The sequence below is a fragment of the Corapipo altera genome, unplaced genomic scaffold (genome assembly GCF_003945725.1).
Source record: "Corapipo altera isolate COAL_440 unplaced genomic scaffold, ASM394572v1 0, whole genome shotgun sequence".
Taxonomy (NCBI): Eukaryota; Metazoa; Chordata; class Aves; order Passeriformes; family Pipridae; genus Corapipo; species Corapipo altera.
In genome coordinates this window covers 19775188-19802428 of record NW_020884872.1, presented here as the reverse complement: position 1 = coordinate 19802428, position 27241 = coordinate 19775188, and the positions used below count along the sequence as shown (strand labels likewise).

The window sequence follows — 27241 nt, the reverse complement described above, 5'->3', positions numbered from 1 at the left end:
GTTATGTGTGGGAAAGACTGTGAGGTTAATTCCCAGAATACTATTTTGAAGAAGCATATACATTCTGAATGTCTGACATTCTGATACAGAAGGCAGCACTGCAAACCAGCAGGGAGGGGGCCCACCATGCCCACATCTAACCACACCAATTTCGTCAGAGTCCTCCTTGATGACAATGACTCAGGTGGGAACTACATTCTTTTGCAGCACCGCAGACATCAGGGACCCCACTGATTGAGAGCCGGCAGCAGCCGTGTGTGCTGAACCCCACCCTGCTGCCCAGGCCAATAAAATAATTTGCTATACTTTCTTCCACCCCAGACTATCCATCCTGGCTGCATTTGCCTATGGCATGGCTGTGGCAGTTCTCAGAGGTGTCTGGACCGTGGCCTGTTTGGTACCATCTTCAGCTGTTCAGTATCAGGTGTGCTGGGCTGGGTGTCACCCCCCGTGCAGCACCGAGCACAGCTTACCAAGGACACCTCCATCATCTCCTCTAGCACTGCTCAGGTGGGAACTGGGAAACTTGAGTGGTCACTGAATAAAGGTCTGTCACAGAATCAGGCTCAGTGAAGATATTACCCCTGAAAACCTTGGTTGTTCAGAAGCTTTCACTGGTTGCTATGATCCTGGGTGCACTAGAAAAAACCTACAAGCTTTCCTCCAAGAAATAGTTATAAGGGCTGTACTCGAAATCCGCGTATCAGCTTTTTCCTAGCTGGGGGCGTGTGGAAAATGATCGCTGGCCCATGTGTGTTAATCCCTGTGAGCTGCAGCTTCTGTTCTGCAGTGTGAGCCACAGTGTCTCATTTCCCCCTCTCCCCACGCCAGCCTGGGGCACAGGAAGCCTCTGCTGCCACTCCCACCGGCATCCCTCATCCTGCCCCTCGTGAGTGGGACCCTTTCTTTTAACATAAACATGTCATTGTGCTGGATGCCAAAGCTCCTTCTGATAAAACGGGCTTCAGATGCCTGTGAGAAATGTGAGGCAGGGCTACAGCATAAACATAGCAAACCAGTGACCTCATCTGCTCAAGGAGCTCTCTGAGTTCAACTGTGACTCTTCAATGACATTCATCCTTTGCTGTCTCAAGTCAGAAGAATGGCAATAAACTATGTGAAAAATTATTTTCTCCCAAATAATTATTTTTTTTTGCTAACTTTGAAACACTGCTGTCTCATCCAGGTCCCTGAGTTCACTGCAGTGTTGCTTATGAATATTATTTCTAAAGTGACCTTCTGCATAGGTTGGATTTTTGTTTTTCAGAGCTTTTTTAATAACATTGCTTTCAAACTGACCTGCATTAGTTTGCACAGAGATCATGGCCTGCATTACACACGATATTTGCCGCAGTTAAGTGTAGCTTTAAATGTTTTAACTTGTGCTAAGAATAAAATGGGATCATTGAAATAACTATACTTTTTAATGTAAGGGTTTCAAACTAACTAGTATGATATCCCTCTGGCAGGAAGGCACTCAGACATGCCAGTTCATCCTATCTTTCCATGAGCACAGACCATGAAAGCATACCCCATGAACCTATCAATGTGATTAGTTGCAAGAGCGTTAATACCTTATCTTGTTTCTGCTATTTCTCAGAAATGTTTGTATCCACCAGGACATCTCTCTATAAATAGCTTCATTTCCAGTGATAACGCAGGAATTCTGAGACTTACATTTTGCAGCTGTACATAGTAAATGTTGCTTGGTGTGCTAATTGTCCAGAATTCCCAAATGGTCCTGGTGACATTCGAAGAGGATACTGACATTCACCAAAGTTGGTGGCACCTTCACTGCTTCCAGGGTCCTTCCAGCTGCCATGCTCAGTCCAGACCTCAGAAGCCGCCATCAGGTGCTGCTCTTCTTTTTGGAAAGTTGGTCATCAATCCATTTGAAGAAAGAATTGACACCACCCGTACTCTATGCCAGGAGGAGTTTGGGCCACAAATTTCACAAGCTTTGACACAAACATTTAAGCAGCAGTCACATAAAGATTGTTATTAATGGTCAGAAAAGCTTGCTTCTGAAAAAAAGCATTTCTTACCTTTCAGAGGCCCAGTAATGCTTCAGAAAATCTGTTCCATTACTGAAACTCCACATTTGTTGCAGCAAATATAAAGTACTCTGGAGTAGATATAACCAAAACTAACCTGAGAGCGAAAAGATAATTCAGGCTTTTAGACTGAAAAGTAAGTCTTACAGGAATCTGATTGTGGAAGTCAAAGGGAATTTATGAAAGTACTCAGCATCTTACAGGATTGCTCTTTAACTTTAGTCTGAAAAGGCTAAGCTTTGATGTGCAATGTAACTAACTGCCTGTTGACATGCTGTCAAAACTTCTTAGTTTGCACTACAGAAAAACTAGGCAGTTTGAAGAAAACTATTAAAAGTCCACAGAACCTGAATTACCTTTATTTGCAAATCATGTTGTTTCTGAAAAATCTGACAAGGAACTCCAATTCTTTTAAAATGATCCTTCTTGTAATGTCCACTACAATGTCTTAAGAAATATAAGGTTTTTTCTTGTCTAAACAACCAGTGCACACTGGAGATCAAGAGTGAGACAGAAGAACACACAAGCAGATGAGCAATGAAGGACAAACCACAGGAGGTATAGTAGAAAAGCAGCACTGAACAGAGGAACCATAAAAAAAATTCATGAGGGGTAAAGAAGAAGAAACTTGAATGAGTCACTGAGAACAAAACTGTGAGAGAGGCAGGAAAATGCAAATGAAGAAGAGAAAAGCAGAAAGGGAAAGCAAGAAAAAGGTGATTCAACAAAGACAGGGAAGATTAGAGGTTAAAATCTGTTTGGAGTTGCAGAAAGTACAGATTTTGCCTGTGCAGAATTCAGCCTAAAATGGTCTTCTACTTATAAAATGAGAATGGATATTTTTATTGTTGGGATTCAGATTCAGAGGGAAAGCTTTCAAAAAGAGTAAGTTACACACAGAGAGAATTTAGCTGGCCTATGATTTCACGGTTGACAGAGTGCCTAGTACCCAAATCTGGAGAGCTTGGGGCAGGTACATCTGACAGTGAAGAATGCAAACAACTGCAGTTATATAACACATATAAAATATATTTTGTAGTATACATAAGACTTGGTAGTTCCTGTCTTCATACCAATATATATCTGCCTAAGCCTTTCTCAGGAATTTACATTGGGAGTTATAGGGATTTGTAAGTTAATGGCAAACATTTTATTTTAGATTGCCAGCACCATCACCCTGAGAAAGTGTATCCATGTACTCCCAAGTATCAGCTTTCTCTGACCATTCACTGCAATCTGATGAATTATGCTGCAATAGGAAAATTTAACCCCAAAGCCAGTTTAATCTTAAAAATCTTGTTCAGTTACTGGAAAGCCAGCAGAGGAAGTCCATATGAACACAGCCTTTTACAAATGCTCTCTCTGATTAATTCAGTGCTGGTGAGTAAACAAAAAAAGCAAAAATTCCCAGTGAAAAAGAGCACTGTTTCTGCTTCATTTTGTCTTTTAAAGCAGGAACAGTGTAGAACAGAGTGAATAGACCAGATAGGAGGAGCTTCTGCTTTCAAGCTTTCACAAATCACAAACTTTTTCATATCAATCCACTTTGGCAGATTGGTGTTTGTGACCAAAGTCTGGACTAGGAACCGCAAAAATGCTGTTACCCAGCTGCTGTGGTAAGTGATTTAATCTCTGTGCAATGCTAGACACACAACTGTTGGGAGATCCATTCATGTCTGTGTAGCACTCAGAGAATTGTTTGCATTGCTCAGACAACACCTGGATGGCTGAGCCAAGGATTGGTGATTTAATATCATTAAAAGTGAGTAGTGAGCAAGCAGCTACAGAGACAGCATGGTGTTAGGGCAGTCTGCCTTTTTGCCAAATCATCACTGGGAAAAAAACTGTCATCTGACATCATGAAATGAAACCAATTAACATTAGTTGGGAAATTGGGTCTTGTCCTAAAATAGATAAACATAAAGATTAAATATGCTTAAAAACTCTACTAACCTTACTTCAGCTTGGAGTAACCACCTGACAAAGGGATTATGGAAAACCCCCCCAACCTGTAACTTATGATGTCTGTGCTAGTTATTTGAATCCTCTTTTCCAATCACTTGTGAAATAATATTGTGAAATAATATTTTATATTGCACGAATTTTTTTCCTGTTTTTTTTAGTATAGGTCTTTCTGATGGGCTAAATTGTACTTCTTCAGACTGAAAGACTGGAAGGTTGCTATTGAGAGAAATAACTGGGGACTTTGGCAGAAGGAAATTGTAAAACCTAAAAAGGAGATGATCTTGACTGAGAAACATTCTATTCTCATGAAAGGCATGAAAGAAAATTTCCTTTGTAAGAAGGACTTTAGCAAAATTGTTCAAAAAAAAAAAGATTCCTCTCAAAATAATTTGGTCAAGTGTTTTAGACCACAGATGCAATTGCAGGACTGTTGACTTGCAATGGACATCCATGACATGTTTCCTCAAGGGAAATCATCATAAAATAATTTGTGTTGGAAGGGACCTTTAAAGGTTGTCTAGTCAACCCCTGTGCAGTGAGCAGGGATATCTTCAACTAGATCAGGTCCAACCTGCCCTTGAATGCTCTCAGGGATGTGGCATCTGCCACCTGTCTGGGCAACCTGTTCCAGTGTTTCACCATCCTCACTGTAAAAATCTTCTTCCTTATCTGTAATCTAAATTGATCCTCTTTTAGTTTAAAGCCATTACCCCTTGTCCTATTGCAACAGGCCCTGATAAATCTACCTCTTTTAACAATTTCCATGTTGATCAAGTCAGTTTAAAACTTTCCAATTAAATATATCAATTGAAATCTTAGGACAATAATTTGAGGATTTTTTATAGATGCAACTCACTAGAGTAAAAATGAGCAATAATTTGTCATTGCTAAAACATCCTGAAATTAATCCTTTGGCTTACCTGCTGGAGGCCTGGGCTGGGATGAGGAATGAGTTGGTGTCGATTTCAGGTAAAAGTCTGGATGGTCACATGTTGGACTCAGTGATCTTACAGGTCTTTTCCAACCTTAATATTTGTATGATTTTATGTTAACATGCTCTATCATGAGAAATTTAGAAGCCCAGAAACTTTTTACAGCTTTTTTTCCCCAGCACAGTGAATGAGAATAAAATGCAGCATTTTTTTTCCACCAGATTTTAAAAGAAAACCTACCTTCAAACCCCATGCACAGAGCAATAAACCACAGAGGGTTAATGCCTGGAAACTCTGGGGACACCCTATTTCTCTGATCCTTCTGCTGAAACTGGGTCATCTAGAAGCAAAAAAAAAAAAAAAGGCAAGATTTTGATCATACAGAAAAGCTTGGCTGCACAGCTGGGGGCCACAGAACCTGACTTGTTGCTCAAGATAAGGAGCAGGTCACTCTCTTTTAAAAGAAATGTGCTCTTGTGATAGAAAATGCTGATAGAAAATGGTGATTGACACCCTTGTAGGCATTTTTTAATGGCTGTCATTGTACATTCTGAGAGACTGAATCCACTTGATGAGAGTCAAATGTGCTCTGCCTGCAGCTGCTGGATTTTAGGGTATTCCAGGGGTGTGGACGGATCACATTTCTAGAGCCTAATGGGACTGTAGCTATTGTAGTTACTTACCTGTTCAGGAAAGTCTTGGCCTCTTGCTTGATGCAGAACTTCAAGAATCATTAAACCTTAGCAGGATACAACACAGACTTCAAATCTCCCCAGAACTCAAGCCTTTCCTTCTGTAAATTCATACTGACCCCAAGCACTGGGTTTTTCAGTGAATGCTTAGTTTTCTGCGTGACCAATATTACACCCAACAGAGATGTGACAACAGCTGATCACCTTCAGGTTAACAATTTCTTGTCCATAATTTTGATATTGCCTAATTGGAACTGCTTTCCAGATATTAGGGTGGGGTTTGTATATAGCATTATGTTTCCTATAGCATGGAAATTGTGGTATACTAGATCACCACTTTCAGCTCATCTGTGGGCGTTTTATGGTTCAGACTCTGGAAACCTCACATTATTTCAAAGAAATTGTCTAAAAGTTTTTGTCATTTGTGATATAATCCTCCTGTCTCCACAGGAATTACTGTCCACCAAGACTGCTTTATGCTGGCTGCTGCCATGGAGATAGCAACCATATGGCTGGCCCACTTTACTCTGTGGGGTATCTCCAATAAAAAGTTCCAAAAATACCTCATTTTATCTAGTGGGAGGAACCTTAACCACCTTTCCTATCAACACTTTTTTAATGCCAGAAATCTCAAGGTCAATTTGTAATTAAAAACCAAGGCATTTCTTTTTCTGCTGAATTCAAATGCTCCTCCAGCCCAGAAGGGGTGTTCCTTCTCAGGAAGCTGGGGATGCTGTTTCTGTTGATTTCACTTTTGCTGTTATGCCATTCTGAAATGGGGCTTAATAATCCCTGGCAAATATTTCTTTAGGGTATATCCTACCAATAAAAAGAAAATAGTCTAAATTTGGGCTTTTGTAAACAACAACAATAAAAAAGTTCTTTTTGTTAACTCAGAACAAACTTGTCCTCCTTGTAGCTCTGTGTTATCTGTTGGTTCATGGGGCTCTAAGAAATAGTTGCTCTGGGATTTTTTGTGTGAAATATCTTACATTTTTAAAAAATCTTTTACAAAAAAACCTGAGACCAACCTCTCACATATTGCTGATGTATGTCTTGCATGGCAAAATTGTATGTATGTAAGGGCTGTCGTGGATCTTGTAGCGATCCATACAGAAAATCTTTATCTTTAATTTGGCTAGCCAGTTTCAAATTGCATCTTTGAAACAGAAGTTTAATAATATCTCTAGAAATGGAATCATAAAATGAAGGATATCTGTGGCTGGCAGAAGATGGAATGGCACCTCACGTTTTGTCATTTTGGCCTCTTATCTATTTCTTTCATTATTGTTCTTTACATTACATTCTTAAGTATATCTACAGTGTGGGTAAGCAAATTCTGTCACGTGTAACACAGGTGTTGCACCTGTATAACTGGGAAGAGAAACCAGTTTTGGGTGTCCTCTAGTGAATTCCAATCTGATAACTGTGGGCATGTACCAACACTAAAATATGGAATGCTTTTACATCATTAAAGTTAATGGATGTGGATATTTTACATTTTAGACTCAGCATCCCATTAAAATGTCTTTGAAAATACTGCATTATTCTTGATTGATGAAACTATAAGCTGTAGCGACGTGACGAATTCTTTAGTTCTACAGCTGGTATTTGCTTTCAGCTGTTGCCTTCTCTGTCAAGTTATTCCTTCATTAAGTTTATAAAGGTCTTAAAAAGTGAGAGAAAGGTAGGTGTTTGTTTTCTTGATGATATTTGGTTCATGTGCAGACTCTCTACGTCCTATGTCCCCCAATTTGGGAAGCAAAACTTGATGCATAGATTTGTTGTGGTCATGTCAAATATTTGCAGGTTTTTAGGTTAGTTGTGATTTCCATAGTTTAACTAATGTACATGTCCACAGCCACAACTTTGTGTTTATATTCACCTTTTAGACTGTATGAGGATTAGAAAAAAAAAAAAAGATCTTTGTCTGTCTGGAAAGGGATTGTCCTACCCTGGTTTTGTGCATTGCCACTAAGACTCTGTGGTTTCTTTGGGGCTGCCCCAGTGGCATGGGCAAGGGGGCTGCAGAAGAGAGTACAAGGAACCTTAGGCAATATAGTCGTGAGCCCATTGTACCTGCCCTATTTCTTTTTGCAGCTAAGTCACCACCTTGGTGTTCACCTAAAGGAAAGAGGTAGGTTTAATATACAATTTTTTTGCCTTTAACTGAACTTGCGAGTGGCAGGAGAGGTACGTACCTGCCAACAATTCACTAAGAAAAGCAGGTGGGCACCAGGATTTGTGAGAAATTACCCTGACATATCCAGAACAAGGTAAACTTCATTGTCAATGTGAAGGTCAGTGTAAAGTCACATATGTCACATATGACTAGCACCATTGTTTTGTATTGCAGAAAGTTTTGGTAAGTGTGAACTTGCTTAATTTTTTGAGTAAGCTAAATCAGAAGGGTCACTCTAAATATGCACCAGATGATACACCCAGCGTTTTCAGAGAGCCAGTAGGTATCACAAGTGGTTAGGGCTGTTAGGTCTTTAAAAGGGATTCCTCCTCATGGACAGCCATGGAAAGTGTCGTGATCTCATAATCATCTCTCACTCACATTATCTGAATACAGGGCACTTGGAGTTTGGCCTTATAACCACAGCTTTGCCTTCACTGACCAGCCGTGCTGGTAGATAAGAAGGGTTGCAGTTCTCCACAGGGCAGAGCACACTTCAGTGCTCCTGTGTGGCCCATCAGCACCTCGTTCATGAACTATGTTGCTGTGACGCCAACTGATGGCCAGTGGTCTCAGCTGTGCACTTCTTGCACCTACTCCTGGTTATCTCACTTCCCAGGGATAATGTGGTCCCTACATACTCTGTCAGGAAGCAGTCACGGTGACAAAGCTTTCCCAAAAGCCATTGTGTGGGCCTTCCTTCTCAGATGAAAGGACTCCCAGGAGGGTCAGTTCATTCAGGATGTCCCTCTAGGGCTCGCTGGGAGCTGATGGTGGCAATAAACTCACAGTCCTTTCCATATGGCACTTCTGTTTTGAGCAACAACCAGACTCAGGTCACAAACAGGTATAAACAAGCCAAAGTAGAACAGGGCAGGAGAATCAGTAGGACCAGAATTCCAGGTGGCAAGGCCATACGCCAGCCACGCTGGCAGGAGCAGTGATCCAGCCACATCACTGAGGAGAGACAGGGGCTGCAGGGGCATCTGGGGACCTGCAGTGAGAAAGTAAATCTTTAAATAGCTTCAAACCATATGTAATGTTAGCAATCGGGATGTTCAGTCCAGGAAAAACAGATATGTCTGGGAGAAAAGCCTACGGAAAGGGTGCACTGTGAAAGTCGGGGGCTCTGGGGGGTCCCCAGCACCCTCCGCTTCAGCCGAACCTCCAACCGAGCGCTGTGGCTCGCTAAGGCGGGCTTGGCGCTCCATCGCCGCAGAGCGCTCCGGCGGAGGCACAGGGTTTCTTGGCGCCTCCCTCCCCCCAGAATAAACGGGACACTGGAAGCTGCAGGGCCGCGGCGGGAGAGCCGATCCCGCCACAGCCCCACACGCCCGATGGGCGCGGCCGGCAGGGGGCGCCCGGGGAAGGCCGGGCCCGTCCCGCGCCCCGCCCGCCGCGTTCCCGGCGGATCGTCCTCCCTGGGGAGAGGGGCGGGCACTGGGCCGCCCGTGCCTGTATCCGCCGCCGGCGTTTGAAGGAAGCACCACGGAGGACAAATCAATGCCTCCATGGGGATATTTCCCCCTGCTTAGGCCTGACAGACCAGTACGGCCCGTATGGGATGGAAAAAAGCTCTTTCCTCGGGGCCAGCTGGGGACTGACAGACGGAGGTTGGCCGAGGTGGGCTTACGGATCTGTTGCCCCCGGGCAGAGCTGCCTCCTGCAGAGGGTCAGAGCTTCAGCTTTTCTCCTCGGGAGGCTGCCGCTCCCACTGCCCACCGACACTCGGGGAGACCAGAGCACTTGTCTGGACAGAGGACTCTTTAAGGGATTTATTGTCCCACCACCACCACACACCCATGAGGAGACATGGATGTGCAGCATGTGAGCGTGCATCACTGGGGGTGTCCAGGAGAGACTTTCCGAAATCATAGAATGGTTCGGGTTGGAAGGGACCCTGAAGATCATCTAGTTCCAAGCCCCACGCCACGGGCAGGGACATCTTTCACTACACCAGGTTGCTCAGAGCTCCATCTAAACTTGCCTTGAACACTTCCAGGAATGGGGAATCCTCGGTTTCTCTGGACAACCTGTTCCAGTGCCTTACCACCCTCACAGTAAAGAATTTCTTCCTAATATTTAATCTAAACCTACTGTCTTTCAGTTTGAAACCATTGCCCGTTGTCCTGTCACTACGTGCCCTTGTAAATAGACTCCATCTTTCTCGTAGGCTCCCTTCAGGTACTGGAAGACCCCAAAGCCTTCTTTTCTACAGACTTAACACTCCCAGTTCTCTCAGCCTTTCTTCATAGGAGAGGTGTTGCATCCCTCTAATCAATTTGGTGACCCTCCTCTGAACTCTTTCCAACAGGCTGTTGTCCTTCCTGTGCTGGGGATCCCAGCAGTGGATGCATATCTCAGAAGATGAGTGACCAAGCTGCTGGAAAACTGGTTTTACCCCCTACATCCCTTCAGCCCTTTTTCTCAAAGTTCCAATACTTTAAATAATACCCTACTTTTTTTTTTCCATTCTTTGTGTTGTTTCATTGCATTTTTGCAGCTCATTGTGCAACGCATATTAGTTGTATTCATTTGATAAAATTTTTTACCCCAAAATAATACACAGTTTAACAAACTTCAGTTGTATTTTTTTTCTTTGAATACAATGACATTGTTTACTATGGATATTCACAAAGTGTTTCTTGCCCAAAGTTAGAATTTGCAGGAAGCAGTATAAAGATGCCCCTGTTTCCTTAATATATATTTCTGACATATCAATACATTTTGTCCTATTCCACTGACTGTTAAGTTCTAGTATTTCTAGAAAATCGATTTCAGAAATCCATCTGACTCCATTTGTATAGGACTGAGGCCATGTAGCTGTTGAACCATGCAGTACTGTCAGGCTACATGAGCTGGAGCCTTCTGAGGTGCTTGCTCTGCTCCCACACTGCTACTCCGTGTGGTAAAAAGATGTTTGTGTCACTTGAAAAAGCTATGTTCCCATATTGCAAGAGATGGTTCTGCTGTGTGTGTATCACAGGGCAGAATTAAACTTACCTATAACCTTTCCAAGGTTTTACTTTATTACACTGAGAATGAAGCTTAGTGGCATGAGTCTAACACAGGAACAGCACTGTACCCTAATGCTGTTTTAGTTCTTCTGAAAACTGCATTTGAATATGGCAACATGATAGACCACTTTGTCTACTGCAGCCTGGGCTGGGACAGCCACTTGCATGATAATTTATTGATGTAGCTACAATGGATATGCTTATTTTACAGCAATTCTCTTTTTTTTAAAGACTAAATTATAATACTTGGCAAAACCAATTATGATTATTGTGAAGGACTTTTTTCTTTTTCGGTTTTTATGTCAGAAAGACATTCTTTGTCATCTGAAGACCTCAGTTCCCTACTGCCAGATGTAGGGAACTCTCTTTAATTTTCCTAGTGCTTGACATTGTTTAGTAATCTCCCTTCCATGGCACTGTCACATCTCTGACAGTTCAGGAGAGCAACATTACAAAAACAGTGGCCTGAGAAACCCTCTGTGTATCACATGCCAGACTTTTATGAATGTTTCGGGTTGTTCACATTTTAATCTGGCTGATGAAGTTAATCTGGAGGAAGGCCTGGACAGAGATGTTTGGAATCAGTTTCAAGGCAAACCATCAAATGACATCTCTTATGCCACTAAAAAGAAACCAATTTGAGGAGCCTTCTGGTAAAGACTTCCTTTCTCTGGAGAATTTATAGAAAGAAAAAAAAAATAAACCGATCTTTTTATTTAAAAATAACTTGTGGTTCTCTCATAGACACAACTAAAAGTAGCCTTGACCAGGTAGGAAACACCTGATTTTTAATATCCTCTCTAATTTTAAATCTATCATTAGGGTATGTGGCTAGCAGAGTATGAAATCCACTTTAAACTGTATGATAAACATTCAGAAGGATTTATATAATTAGATATTACAGAACTAAGATAACATGATGGAGCAGAAATCTACAGCTCTCACAGATAGCTAATAAGTTGCCCTTTGCTCTACCATTTAAACACATGCTACCTGAGCTGGTGTCATTCCACACTGATTTAAGGAAGCTGGGAATGGAGGTTAGCTGTACAGTACACTGTACTCAAACACTTTGGGCTGGGATTTCTCAGAGGATTCATGGGTGATTGACCCTCAACAGCTTTTGACCAAAAGCTTTCCTTTTTCTTGGACTGCAAGTCAGTGTTGGACACTTAAATATGTAAGTCCCCTTCCACTCCAGCTTTCAGGTTTTTATCTAAATGAAGAAACCAAAATTCAAGTGGGGTGGAAAAGAGAAACTCCTTAGCAGGTAACATTGGTAGGTAATACTTAAGAGAGAAGGTGAAAACTAGCTATGGAAGACTTATTCTGCCCCCAAAACAAATGGTGCTACGCCTAATTTAACTGCCATGACCGCTCTCATTTGGATCAGCATTACCCATAAATCAACTTTCTAATAAAGATCTACAAAGCTGGAAAAAATTGCAGCCCTGTGCAGCAAGAGGGAGTGTTTGCATACACATAGGTACATGTTGTGCCCTGACTTGTAGCATAAACATTTTTTCTGGCTGAAAATTTTCATGCTTGGTCTGGGTTCCAAAATAGATGGAGATGGAAAGAAGAAACTTAAAGTAACATAAATTCTGGGAAAAGATTTTAGATCTATACATAGGCAGCTTTCAGTAAATATAATTATATGAAAGATGACAAAACATGTAATATGAAAGACAGAATTAAAACAACAAACAGAACTATGAAAGAGGTAGAACTTATATTCTTTGCTCATAATTTTCAAATGGGTTGGTTACCAAAATGCATATGCTCTATGAATAGGCAAGTAAAGTTCCTATTGAACAATTTGTAGGACTGTGACTGGTACTGGAGACACATTCGAAATATTTTATTTTCTTGCACTCTCACAATAAATATTAGTAATTAAATTGGTTTACTTTCAAGTGGCATGTAGATGCCAATTAATGATAATAATTAAGTATCTGTTTGGCTATTTAGCTTTTATAAAGATTTTTGAATGTTTCCTTGTAATTCAAGCTTTGGAATCCAATCCAATTTTGAATACTTTGGAAAGATAGCTAGTTCCTCTTTTGGTTACTATGCTGGCTTTTAAGCTGCAGTACCAGGAGCAGCCAAACTGGAGGCTGTGGTTTGTGAATCATACCTCTATCTCTGCCTCCAGCATTGCTTGAATAGGAATATGGAAAATCTGTTTCCCTCCAAACTGGAGGTGCCTGTTGAATATAATGTGGTGTGCTGCCTCAATTTTCATGTCAATGAAATATTCTTCCCTCTAGAAATGCGTTCATGTTCTGTGTATGTTTTGTGGAAAGATTAGGAATACTTTTCACCTTCTCCTCATGGAAGGTATTTATGGAAATGTTTCTCAAAACCAGTTGGAGGTGAACACGTGAGGCAGGAGGAATTTCATTATGTCTTTTCAGGCCTCTGCTTCGGGTCTCTTATAGCTGGAATCTCTATTCTGTTGTAAACAATGGAAGTATCTCCTTTCCTCCTCCTTTCCGCTTGCCCTCCATCCCAGCCAGGCAGGAAATCAGGTTTGCTCCTCCTCTAGGGACCCTGTATGGATCTGTGTGGCCTTCACATGGGATCTCTCTCCGATAATCAGCCAAGTCTTCTGTTGAGATAAATCCTGTGGTTGCGGCACCTGAGCTGTTGATCAGTGGGGCACACTCAGTGCCAGCAGCTAGTTGCAGGAAGTACTTTGGGCTGTGATCCTGTGTGGATAAGTAATATTTGAGTTAGCTGAGAACAAATAAAACTGACAGTTGGAAGTCACAAAAAGAAAACTTGTTTTTGCTAACTGGCTAACATTTGCAGGGATTTGGCAGTGTGATTGCCAGCTGCTACAGCTTGTGATTGAGGTCACCTTCTCTTTGTATATAAACATTAGTCATTTACTAAAGAATGTAAAAAACAGGTGTTCAGTGTTCACTGGTAATCTGTTCTTTTAAAGGGATGCTGTAAGATAGCACCTGACATAGAACAATTCCTTGTATGCCTGTTGCTATTAACATAGACACACTTGTACTGTTACTTAAGCAGTGCCATTGGTATGCATGGTACATAAAAGATAAACAAAATGACAGATGCTTAAGCCAGATGAAATTACAATTAAACTAATGACAGACAAAAATAAAGGAAGTGTGGCAGGAAAATGTGAAAGAACATAGAAATCACTGCAAGCTATGCTCTCTAACGTGGGGTTTTTTTTTAGTTTTAAAGAGGCAGTTCTGCATTTTATGGCCAGTATAGAAACTGAAGATTGAAGCTGCAAACAGTTATCTCTATGGATTTTGAAATGCAGGAATGCTTTTCACATATGATGAGAGATGATATTAAAGATGAAGAAATCTGCATGAAAAAACCTACAGTGATTTGTGGAAAAAGGAAATTAAGCTGTCTCCTGAAAGTGTGCTCTCCAGAGCAATTTTAAACTTAACCTTCCTATCAGCTTTCAAACTTCACCTTCTTATCATCTGTATAATGTAGCACAACTTCTATGCCGTGGCCCTGTCTACACTCAAATCTGCAGGTTTAGGTTGACCTGCCAGCAACAGATTTCATTAGATCATTTCAACTTACGGATACACAAGTCCATAATTAAATTAGGAAAGCATTTAAATAAAATATATCTAAATGAGAATGTATTAATAAAAGGCATCCATTCATTTACAGTAGGCTTTAAATTTCTCTAAATGGCATACACAAGGACATTTACATTCAGCTGCTTTGGTAGAGCAGATGAAAGTCAGGCCTCCCTGTTTTCAATGCCCAGACCCACGTACCCACTGAGAATGAGATTCACCATCCGGTGCTGCCCCACAGCTTGCTGCTCCTGCTCTCACACCCCCAAAGGTGCTGCCCAGTTCTTGGTTCCCACCTCAGCAGCGGGGCCCAGGGCAAAGGGAAGTTCAGGGGGGGCAGCAGAGAGTGTTGCCCTTCTGCACGGTGTGGGCAGTGGGCTCTAGCTGGAGGGTGCTTCCTTCAGTGTGGCATCTCTGGAGCTGGAGCTGAGCCTGTTGGTCGGGATATAACAGCTGTGTCAAGGAGTGATTAGTTCAAGTCACATATTCACATGATGTGAAACACAGACGTTTCAAGTATGTTGACTATACCCTAACAACAGACTGTCCTTTGTCATGTTAATTGCCGTGGGATGTGATTTATGTCGCCATTGAAAAACACACTACAGCTCTAAACTGAAGACACTGGATTTTTATTCTCCCAGGTATAAGGAGAATGATAAAAAGCAGAATGAAGAAACTGTGGCAGCTAATTATGCTAATTAAGGGCTAGTATTTAAGAATGGCAGGATCCTGTTCTGCTGAAGAAGGAGCTTGAAAAGTCAAGAAAGACATGTATAAGGAAAGTGTGATACAGTATTAGCCAGTGTAACACAATGCCAGCACACTATCAATCTGACTGCAGTCTGACTTTGTGCAGATATCATCAAATTGTGTTTCGAGGATTAGTGGGATAGCTTTGAAGGTATTCCTGAAGAACTCCTCCTCTTCAAGACAAGTTACACTGGGATGATAGACATTCAGAAAAAATTGATCCAAATAAAAAGTAATCTCAATATTCATTCGGGTATTGTGCCATTCACAACTATATTTTTTTAAACATAGGAGACAGACAACTACCTAAAAGTGGCAAACTTTTAAGAAGGTTGATTTCTTCCAAAAGAGTGTGAAAGACTCAGCTGGGGGTGAGGAATCAAGCAGCACCCTAGCAGAGCTAAAACATTTTTCTGCGCTTCTGACAGCATCATTTTCTTTTTGTCACAAATTGTCGTAGCCTTCCAGCCAAAATTATTGAAATTTTTTCCATTGTGCATGAAGCATTTTTACACATTATTTTCATCTATTCTTAGCAAGATGTTCTTTGGTTTGAATTCTATCTATTGTTAGAAAGTGTTTTTGAGAAAATATGATTCTAATCTTGTGACTTTTTGCCTTGATATCAAGAGAGTTACTGCCAGATATGCAGTCATATCTTTTGTTAATAAAACCAAGTTACAGGATCTATTAATAGAGTGGTAATAAATAATGGTGTTGTTAGGGGGCAGGATTATATGTCATTTTATTTCTAGTAAAATGATACTCACAAAGGGTAATGATATTATGAAAATTAGCTGCTCTTAACCTAGTTCGTATACAGACTGTCTTGCAGAAAAAAAAAATGCATTGGAATAACCATTGTGGAAAGGAAAATGTCACAGCCAAAAGAAAAATTCTACTATTTCAGCCCTAAAGCATACCACTGACATATGCTTCAAGGGAAATATTTGGTGCAGTGTAGTCCTATGACTTTGTCATAATGTTGACAGCCACAGCAAAGAACGGAACCACACCTGAAGTGGTCACTGCTCATTTTCTAGATTTTCCTTATTCTCGCAGCAGAACAGAGGACATCCTAAACATGCTGACAAAACTTCAGCAGAGCTAGTGGTTATAGAAAAGTGCATACTAACAATGTATGTCAGCTGGATGGCACCAGGAAGGTCCAATGGACCACCACAGCATTCATGCACACGATTATCACATTCTGAATAGCATTGTAAATTAACGCTTTTTTTTTTGCTTTCTATTTCCTTTTTTTCCCCCCCATGTGACCTCTCTATTGTTCTATCTGATCTGATAATGAAATTAAACTAGTATAATCTATAATTTTCAATTCAAGCATAGGTTAAAATTATGTTTCACCAGACTTGGGGCACATCCCACATACTGTTTCTTTTGGTTTTTTTATCGTTTGGTTCGGTTTCGTTTTTGTGTTGATTTAATTCCATGAAACATTTAATGGTCTACAGATTTTTCTTCTCCCAATCATGTCAGTTATTGGCAGAAGTGTCTTCTGAGGCTTACAAACCAAGGAATCATTTAATAGGCAGGTCACCTCTTTAGGACAGCCAGGCCTGCAAGCTGGGCATGACAGCCTCCCTTCCATCTTTCAGCTGGATGTCTGCAGGATATTGGCAACTGCTAAAAGGAAAAAACAGCAGTCCCTCAACTTTCCCCCACGGAAATTTCCCTCTGGCAATCCCAGCATCAGAGCTTCTGAAGGAAATACAGACCTTAGACCTGCAGAGTCTTTTGGCAGTGGCACTGTTCAGTGCCATGCTGGTCATCCAGGAAGGTCTCTTAAGCTGCACACTCAGTGTCATTTTAAATCTTTCAACTTTGGTTTTAATTGCATTTTTCACTTCTGTGTCCCAAAAGCTGGAAGTGTTCAGTGAATGAGGCAAGACACTGCTTAAAGAGAAAGTCTGGTGATTAAATCAGCTGCCTCCTGTCCTTAAGAACTGGGTTGCAGCCTTGCCTTTGCCACAAAATTCTTCATTCTTTGTGGTGATAGACAGTCATTTATAACAGATAAAACCAAAAGCTAGTATCTTCATTATCTGCTTAGGCAATTCACAGTGTGTAACTCAGATACAAAAATCCAGAGCTTCCAAAGAAAGAGTAGAATCAATAGAGAGGAAAATACATTGGCTTTGCTGGAGGAGCACAGAAAAGTTGTTTCTGCTTGGAGCCAGACCAAATCTGCAGAGTTATATTTGCTTGACACAAGGAGTAACTCAGCACGGATCTCCGCAGCATCAAACTGTTCTGAGGGTACTGATCTTGACATAAGGATTTTCCTGTGCTAATGAGGCACTGGATCAAGTAATGAATAAAAAAATAGATTTTTAACCTTGTGCCAGATTGTTGTGTTTAGTGACAGAAGCTCACTGCTGGATACTGATCTTAATTCAATATTGTGAGCTCAGCAGATGCTTTTCCTTAGGCTGTATTATTGCTATACCAAGTATAGCAATATGATTTTTACAATACTAAACATTACAGAAACTTGTGGATTTTCCTATAGTAAAGGTAAAATAAATGAAAAGAGCCTTTATTTTACAAGTTTGCTTTCAAATGGCTGAGAAATCATAGATTTTAAAAGCTAATTGCAGGTTTTTAAACACTGTAAAAAAATTTAAGCAGTCTACATGATCATTTAAACTTTCTTTAATATTATATGTGATCCAATGAGAATATTAATCCACATATATTTAAAATGTAATCTCTGTTTAATGTTAAATATAAACATTACTGTAAACTTGACAAGAACCTGAAGATATCTGAACTTTAAAGGCTCTCACATTACAGTGAAGTCTTCTGCCTAGGTAATTTGTCTAGGTAATTTTGGCGAGACAATGTTCACCAGGGGATGATGTAGGGCAAAAATTACAAAGCACAATCATCCAACTAATTTTGTTTATTTTTATTTTGCTGTTTTTAACCTTTGGGTGAAGATTGGACTTGATGATCTTGGAGGTCTTTTCCAACTATAATGATTCTATGAAATTAAAAAGATTAGAAATTCTTTGCACAGATTCTACATCTAGCAATGATCTGTTACACCACTATAAAATATTTGATTTCTGCAAGTGCTGTTGGCTTAAAAGAACAGTATCCATCCAAATGGGTTGGCAGTGCTGTCCATAAAAAATTAAAGAGAAAACAAAAATCCTCCAAAACTAAAAAAAAAAAAAAAAAAAAAAAAAAAAAAAAAAAAAAAAAGGGGGGAAAATAATCCCTGAACAAAATACTCATATAACATTAATGTAATAGTAATATGGTTCTGTTTCTCTGATCTGGGCATACTGAGGAATTCTGTAAGAAATTCTGCTTTTTGGAACTAGTAGCATTTGTAGGTTCTGATATTCAGCACTTCTATGCATATCCACTGCACATGAAAAATGGACTGAAGGCCAAAATAAACCATTAAATTGCATTTTTGCCTTTATTTCAGAAATAACAATGGAAAATCTTGGTTTTTGATTTGTTGGTCAGCCATCATGGGGGGCAGTGGTCACTTCAGTCCAATTTGCGTGAAATAAAGTTGAGATTTCTTCCTCCATAAGGCTGGGAATATCACAAAACCCACATCACAGCAAAGATGGATGGAGGATATGATGCATCTGCATGGAGAAGACAGAAAATAATCACAATTTCCTCTAGCACAACAGATAGGAGGCATCAACTGCTAATAGCACAAAGGTTCAAAAGATAATACTTCTCCAAGAGTATAGATAAAGATCTTTGCCATTTATATTGGGGATGCTAAAACAGCTTGATGAATTCAATAAATAAAATCCCTTGGGAGCTGTTGCATACAGGAATAATGCCTCTGGGCAAGAACATCCTGAGCTGGAATGCACTGAAGATTGGAAGACGGTTCTTGAAAAATGTCCCTATATGTCTGATTTGTCCTTACACTCCTCTTCCCAGCAGGTAGCGGTCACTGCTAAAAACATAGTTCTGATCTGGAAGGACTTTGGTTTGACTCGTGTTTCAGAGGTATTATATAGGTATATAAATGTTTCCAGTATCCAAATCACAACATGCATCGTGCCAGTGTTACTCTCGTCTTACTGAACTGTAATGTATACTGACTGAATCACATGAGAATTGGCGTGTTTCTTTTAGATGGGAATTAAAAAAAAAAGGGGTGTTGAGAGGGTTGTTTTGTGTTGTTTCTCTCCCTAAGAGTATGCAATACCACTGACAATACATCTTTGGATGAAAATGAAAAATGAACTGTAATAATGTGCTTATGTAAAACCCAACTGGACATATTCTGCACAGCAAACATGTTGTGTTGGAATAAATATCTCTCTGGTGATGTCAATGTGAGAACAAGCACTACAGTGTTGTTGAAATAATTGGGAGTCTGAGCGAATGTGCCGGGGAATCCTGCAGAGAGCCTATATATGGTAATTTATCTAGAACATTCTCTATTTCTGTTTTATAAAAGCTTTATGCAGAACAGTGAATACATTTACCATCTTTCAAACTGGAACAAGACACAAACCAGTCTTTAGGCTGAGCATCGTGCCCAAGTGAGAGGCAGCATCAGCAGCAGGGAAGGGGCCTTCTCACCATGGGGTAGCACAGCACCACACTGGCTCTAAGGTCAGGAGGCAAAAATCCATCTCCTGTTGGGGCTGAAATGCAGTGGGCTGTGGTCACTGTGTATATAAAAACATGCTGGCATGAGAGGTCTCTTTCTAAAATCTAACAGGATGAATAACCTTCCTGTACTTTAAGTAGAAAGTGAAATGAAATTCTGGAAGATAATTTTTTTCCTCTTAATTTAATCTAACTAACAGTTGAAAAAAATCATGCTAACTTCAACAAATTTTTGTAGAGAAGTTGCCTTTCAGCAACTTATTATGGTCATACAAGTAAGACAAAATTGTCATTGCAGTCACTGAAGTTAGTATAATATGGGGTAAATACAGTACAATAAGCCTTTAACTATAATTTCAGTCAGTTGAAATATATTTTTGTATGCTGGAGTTCACAATTGTCTCTAACATCTCCACAGGTTCTCCCTAGCACCCACAAGCCTTTGGGTCCTTTAGGGCAGCTCTTCCACTATCTCATTTTATTTTCGGCACATGACAAGTCTGAGTTCAGACTTAATCTGTTTCTTCATATTATTTTTCAAATAAGAATTAATAGCAGCATGAATAATGAAGCAAAATGAATAATAATGTGCCAGTATACAATCAAATCGGAAAAGGTTTGAACTGTTAAAGTGTTCAGGTCCTCTGTGGCCAATTGCAAAGACCTGGATGGAGGAGGAAAAAACAATTGTATTCTGTCAGGAGAAGCTGTTAAATTCCTGTGAGTGAATGTAGTCTTGACTTAATTACCACTTCCAAGAGCCTATTTATAGTTGTCTGGGAAAGTACTTAAGTGAAATAGGCTTAAGTTTGCAAATAGAATAAGTGGTTAGTATTTACTGTGAAGACAGAGATGAGAGAGAGGTGACTGTGGAGTAACTACTCCCTACCCTCTCAAGCCCTGCCATGGGATGTTAGAGCAGGAGTTTTATATTGACTGAACTAGCTTGCCAACTCATCAAATCTCTACAGAGAATTTAAAAAATCTAAAATTTTAAATGTTGTGCAATTTATGCACAGCACATCATGATGAGCTTCTGACTTGAAAGTTGGCTGGGACAGAATGTACCACAGGAAGGCACATGAAAAATTTCTTGTGTCTCTGTGAGAAAAAAAAACAAACAACTTTTCATAGCTATAAACATCTGAAATGTTTTTATAGATAAAATGCTGAATCTGGGCATTTAAATGGTTGGCAAGATGAGGTGTAGCATGAAGAATGGGATTTGTCCAGGGGAACATGGTCAGTGGGATTTCCTGAGTAAGAGCACTTATGGTGTTTGAAGCAAATACTACTCACAGCTGATAAATAAGTCAAGTGAAATGTTACATTAGGAATGACAAAAAGAAATTCACATTGCCTTTATCCCAGGCCTTTCAGAGACAAATGAGTAGGTGCCATGAAATAGAGGATTAGAAAGGGATATGCAAGCTGAACGCTAGCAGGCTGCACACTTAGGGAATTGATCTATATTTAAATCTATTGCTATAGTTATTTAATATCTGTACATTTCATAATTTTTCTGTTTGTAGCTAACACAGTATTATTAAGATGTGAAGCCTAGATGAGTATCATATCTTTCTGTTTCTACATAATTAGGTTTATTTAAAATTTTCTGTTGAGTAATTCCTCCTATACATGGTGTATTAAATCAATGTCATAAATGAAGAATTTTGGCACACCACAGAATTTCAAATATGCATTATAAGAGCATATTATATACATATTTCAGTGGTTTATGGGCATAATGATAGGAGAAAAAATAGCCATGTATACATTTCATTGCGGTGAGTATCTAAGCATTTGAATTGCATTCATTCAAAGACAAACCACAGCCTCAATGCTTGAACTAAAAATACTGTAAGAGACTATTTTCTTAATGTGCTCAAATGTACTGTCCTCTTTGTCATCTACCTCATGTGTCATCTATGCATACTATGCACTATCGCAATGCAACTCTTTGTTATTTCCCTACCAGGAAGTGAAGCACCAGACAATAGCTTGTTATTATTTATTTCCTCAGCTGGATGTGAACTACTGACCCAAAGACTGTAACTACAGACCTTCCATGCTCCATTTAATTAGAAGTACTATTAAGAGAAAAAGCAGGGGGAAAAATATCAATGATTACAAAGGGCTTGTAGGATTACTTCTTTTCTCAGATGACTTGTTGATGCAGACTAAATGCCTCCTGATAAAATACTCTTGTTTGTGAAATCCTTCCATTATACTTCATGTTAGATTCAGACATCCTCTGCTTTTTTTTTCCCACTGATTTGGGATTTTCAGACTACTTTCTATGTGGAAATACCCTGCCTCAAGAAATGTGTCTTATCAGACCTGCTCAACGTGTAGAGGGAAAAATTTGCTTCCTTAACAGGTACACACACAGAGCTCCCTACTCTGTATCCCATCAGGAAAGCCCTTAGGGATTTTATATTTCTGCTTTACTTTCTGACACCCTTTACATCTACAGCTGAGCCAGAGAATGATCATCAACAGACCCTCTATTCCTGGAGCCCTGCTCTTGGCTGCTGACAGCAAGGAAGAGTTGAGGGTTTGCTACTTTTTATTTCCTCTGAAGTGGATCGATGACTGCTGATCATCTTTCCTACAACATCTGTCACCTACTATACCATCCCTGAACCCCTACATAATCCATGGGGATTGGTGCTTGTCCAGTTCCCCTACTGTCTCGGTCGCTACCCCTGTGGAAGGGACAGTGTCCCACTTGGGGTTTCACACACCCAAGTAGCAGATCCGACTTTGCCCAGCTGCCCTCTGAAAGAACTCAGATGCCACACCAGCTTGAGGCTGCAAAAGCAGGGCCACCAGTAAGGTTTCCACTATGCTGAGGGATGCTTAAATCTCTGTATGGCAGCCCAAGGAGAGCCTCCCCCTGAGACAGATTTCTCAGCAGTGAAGCCGTTCAAACAGCTACTGGATTGTCACACGCAATATGCATATTTATTTGGTTTGGAAAGATGGGCCTTACAATTTATTTTTCTGTGTATATGTGTTCACGTGTAGGTGTGTACCTATCTCTATGTCCTCTTATCTCTAATTTATCTTTGCATTTATATTTATCTTTTTGCATACACATATGTGTAGCAAACAGAAAAGATTGAAAGCAACAAAGCTAATAAGAAATTATGTCCCAGTCTCTCATGATTTTATTCTGTTGGATATGGGAAAAACAGCAAGCCCCAGCTTGCAGGATGAGTGTGATAGGTAGCCATTGGGACAATGATGATGAAGAAGCCTTTGCTCTGCTGTTCCAAGACGTCTATGATCTCAGAGAAGTGACAATTTTTACTTAGTTATCAAAACAGTATAAAGGTCCCCCACAGGCTGGAAAATCTGGGAAATGGGAGTTAAATTGCAAATAAGTGCTTACAATTAGAAGATGGGGATGGAGTTGTTATTATACACAATGAGATATCAGTTCTGACTGACTGCCATTTTCCAGCAGTTGTGAGAAAAAAGTGGAGTACCAAAATGAGGTTGGGATTTTTATGCAGAATTAAGGGCTTTTCCTGTGGACAGCAGGAAAGTTGGAACTTGTTATCTACAACTTACAGTGGGAAATGTTATCTACATTTTCTATGGAAAATGTTGTGATATCAATTATGGACCTGGCTATAAGAGCATGTTTAACAGAGAAGATATGTAGAACCTGTGATTATAAACACTGAAGATGGCAAGGAAGGGCACATGAAGAAAAGTTGCTTATGTAAGTTTGAGTTAATGGGCATAGGTGTGCCTGAGGAATGAGTGAATGTGTGAGCAATGTTTGTGGGTGGAAAAAAGTGGAAGGAAAAGAAAACGGGTGTGGAATGAAGGTGTGTGAAATATGTGAGCATCGAGATGTGTATTATGTATATCTGGAGAAGATAGAGGTGAGACAAGGGACAGACGTAAACCTTTGTAGATACAGCTTTACATATAACGTGATTTATTGCCATTTGTGCAGATTGATTATAATATGCACTGCAAGCATTTAATTTCCTGTGGCAGACTTTTATCTATTTTAAGTCAAGATCTTCTGTGTTATTACCTGTTTCATACTATGCCGGTCATCTTTGTTTGGCAGAGTGGTTTCTTTCTGCAACCCAAACAAGAGATATGCTGTGGTGCACCAGGTTTCTCTGTCCCTTTTTTGCTTTTACGCTCTGGAAGTATGACAGACATTGAAGAGAAAGGAAAATAAAAGGGAAGGAGCTGCAATGCAGGCCTGGGAGGGTTTCATTGCAGGGTAAGGATGGCACAAAATGCATTGCAAATTAGTACTTTGGCATGAAAACTACAGTGACCTTTTCAGGTTCTTCTCTTCTTGCCTTTTAATGTTACTCAGAAATAATCCCTGGCTCCTGAATGCTTTGTTCATTTCCTCACAAGGAATGGGCAGAAGGATGAGGTAACATCCGAGGAAGGGTACTGTTCTGGCCTGGAAAATAATTGAGAGTTCCTGCCTGGCATCTCGGCATGAATGCGCTGCAGACAGAGGGAGTTTCTATTCTTGTGAGGCAAGTGCTAGCCCTATCATTTCCTACTGGTTCCTGTAGGCAGCTCTGTGCACAGTTGGTTGGACTCTCGGAATCAGGTTTTTCAACACCTTTATTCATGTGCATTTAAGAAGCTTCAGCTCCTAGCTGAAGCTAATGATTTTTCTAGATACAGACAGCCTAAAAGTTAGATCTGAAGTCTAGGAACATTTTAAATCTAAGTTTTTTTAGGACATGTTCTCACATCTAGCTTACAAACTCTGCCCAGGCAGAATCTTGTTCAAGATTCTGTCAGTGGCAGAAGCGGCTACAATACACCTGAAAATCTTGTACCTCTCCTTTACACAGTAGCATATGCATCCTCAACTGCTTTTATAATGAGTGCATGAAATCCAGGACACACTGGACATACAGCTCATGTTTTACATGGAACATGTGCATCATAATTCTGCCTGAGAAACCACAACCCAGCCAAGTCCTTTTCTGGCTCTAACCTGGAGCAATTTGCCAAAGTTAAGACAAGAATTTAGTTGAAGGGCTATGAGCTGAACGAAATGTTCCACACTCAATCCTGCCATTTCCCCTCTTGCTTACTGCTGTCTTGAGCTCCCTGCCCCCTTTTTACTGCCTCCACGGTCAGTCCCACATTGTTTCTGCAAACTCCATCTACAGGTTCTTCACTGAAGCTTGATCATCTTTTGGGACTCCAGGGACTGATGAGGAAGAACCAGCCCATGTTGGAGGGCAGTGCTGCACATATCCTCAGCAGGGCTAATTAGTTTTGGTGGATTATTATAGCAACCTGGCTTTACTGCTTCCAGGTATTATGAACTAGCCTAGTCTCTTGGTGTGATGCTGAGCTGTGCAGCCATTGTGCTAAGGTAATTTAGGGAAGGTAATTTTTGAAACAAAAAAATCCAATTTCCCAAAATGTTAATATAGACATAGGCCATTTGAGAATGCCTGTGTCTGCTAAACAAAACCTCTGAAAATCTGGGAGATATACTTAAAATAATAGAAACTGCAACCACAAAAAAATAGAGTTTGTACTGTGCCTTAACTTTGCCCTCTTTGAAATACTCCTTAAAATCATATGTAGCACACAAACAGCACCTTGCTCCTAGAGATAGTGCTGAACTCTTGGGATCACATGAAACAGCCTGACAGTGTTTGCTGAAGCAAACTCTGTTGAGATGAGCTGATCCAAACATAAGCTGCTGTGATTTGGATGATCGGATCTACAACCTCGCATTTGCTAAATTTTACACCTTTACAGCATTTTTAATCTACTACACCTTTGCCCTTAGAGCTTCCTACACTACTTTGCTTTCATCACTAAACCCATCTATTACTCTCATATCACCTCTCACTGCTGACAGTAGCCCTGGTAAGAAGACTACAGTTTGCTACCACCGAAATAACCTACAAAACATAGGCAGAAAGTCATATCTGTTCTATTATCTATACTGCTTCTCTCACGCACCGCTGTTGGATAACCACTGGTTTATGGGGGGTGGGGTGGCATAGAAAAGTCCAAGAAGTCAGGAGTAAAAGTCCTCTAATTTCCTGTGCTTATAACCACACTTCAGCAATTAATGTTCATAGAGATGTAACTTAAAACGGTGGATGCAAGTGGAACATAATTGGAATTGCAATATAATCCCTGGCAGGGTATCGCCAGTTTCAGGGGGCTGAGTTCAGATTGTTTGAGAATATATTGTTAACTCCTTTCCTAGTTTCCAGAAGCTTATCCTGCAGTATCTTAACTCTTTATGTCCAGATTTTCAAAGGTTTAGCTGAAGGCAGCATCCTGCAAAAGCATGGAATACCACAGGCCAACTTTTAACCCTGTTTAACTAAGTTTTGTGGAATTTAGTTCTAGATGGTAGCTGGAACCCTGCTCTGTGGTCTCCAGCAGGCTCAGGTCAAATCACACACAGCTACTTTCTGCTCGGCAGAATGGGGTTAAGGGACCAGGTTGAGATGTCAAGCAAGCAAGATGTACAATTTTCCACTCTCCTTTATCTGAACATGGATACAGCGTGATCTCCGTGACTCGTGTGGTATCCAGCACCTCTGCTCCGTCACCTTTTGAGGCTCTGCAGCAGACCCCCATCCCTTCCCCGTGTCCCTGTGCACATCCAGATTGCTCAGCACCTCCGAGGCTTTTCGGGCGGGCACTGGGGGATGCAAGACCCAGCGAGGGCCAGCCATGGCTCCCCTTTTCCTTCATCCCCCCATGGGGCCGTGGCACAGGCACAGGCCCCGAGGCAGGACAGGACGGGGCCTCGGTCTCCTTCCCCCGGCCCGGGCGGAAGGCTGCCGCCCTCTCTCAGCGCCGACGTGCCTGGGTCTGGGCCCGGCTTCCGCGGGGCGCGGCCCCGGGCTCGGCCCCGCTGCTTCCCCCGTGCCCCGGGGAGCGGGCCGGGGCGGGAGGGCTCCGCGGCCCCGGCGTGGGAACGGCCGGGCGGGGCGGAGGGAGGGAAGATGGCCGGGGCAGGCGCCGGGCGGGAGGCGGCGGCGGGGCGCTGCTGAGCGGCGGGGCGGGGGCACTCGGGCCGGGATCGGGGGCTGGGAGCCGCGGCGGCGCGGGGCAGGTCCCGGGCGGGGTTAGGAAGCGCGGCGGGGCTGGTCCCGGCTTGGAGCGGGGCTGGCGCGGGGGAGGATGAGCTCGGCGCGGCGCAGCCGGAGCCGCCCGAGTCCCGCTCCCTGCGGGGCTGCCTGTTAGTGCTGGAGGAGGAAGAGGAGGAGGAGGCGGCGGGCGGCCGCGGCCCGGGCGGGACTGGAGCTGCCCCGGCGGCGGGCGGGCAGCGGGTTTCGACCGGAGCGGGGCGGCGGCGGCCCGGCGGCGGAGCGGCCATGCCGTGGCTGAGCGGCGGGCGGCGGCGGCGGCAGCAGCAGGCGGCGGGACAGGGCGGGGGGCCGGCGGCGGGCGGG

General features: G+C 41.6%; 1 long non-coding RNA gene across 1 annotated transcript; it reads right to left on the bottom strand.

Moving 5' to 3' along the window:
• Window positions 1-1128: 1128 nt before the first annotated feature.
• On the bottom strand, window positions 1129-5127 carry LOC113949690. Its single transcript, XR_003528527.1, has 2 exons — window positions 4940-5127; window positions 1129-1958 (listed from the first exon to the last, which is right to left on the bottom strand). It is a non-coding gene; the product is annotated as an uncharacterized LOC113949690 (long non-coding RNA).
• Between the last annotated feature and the right edge of the window lie 22114 nt (window positions 5128-27241).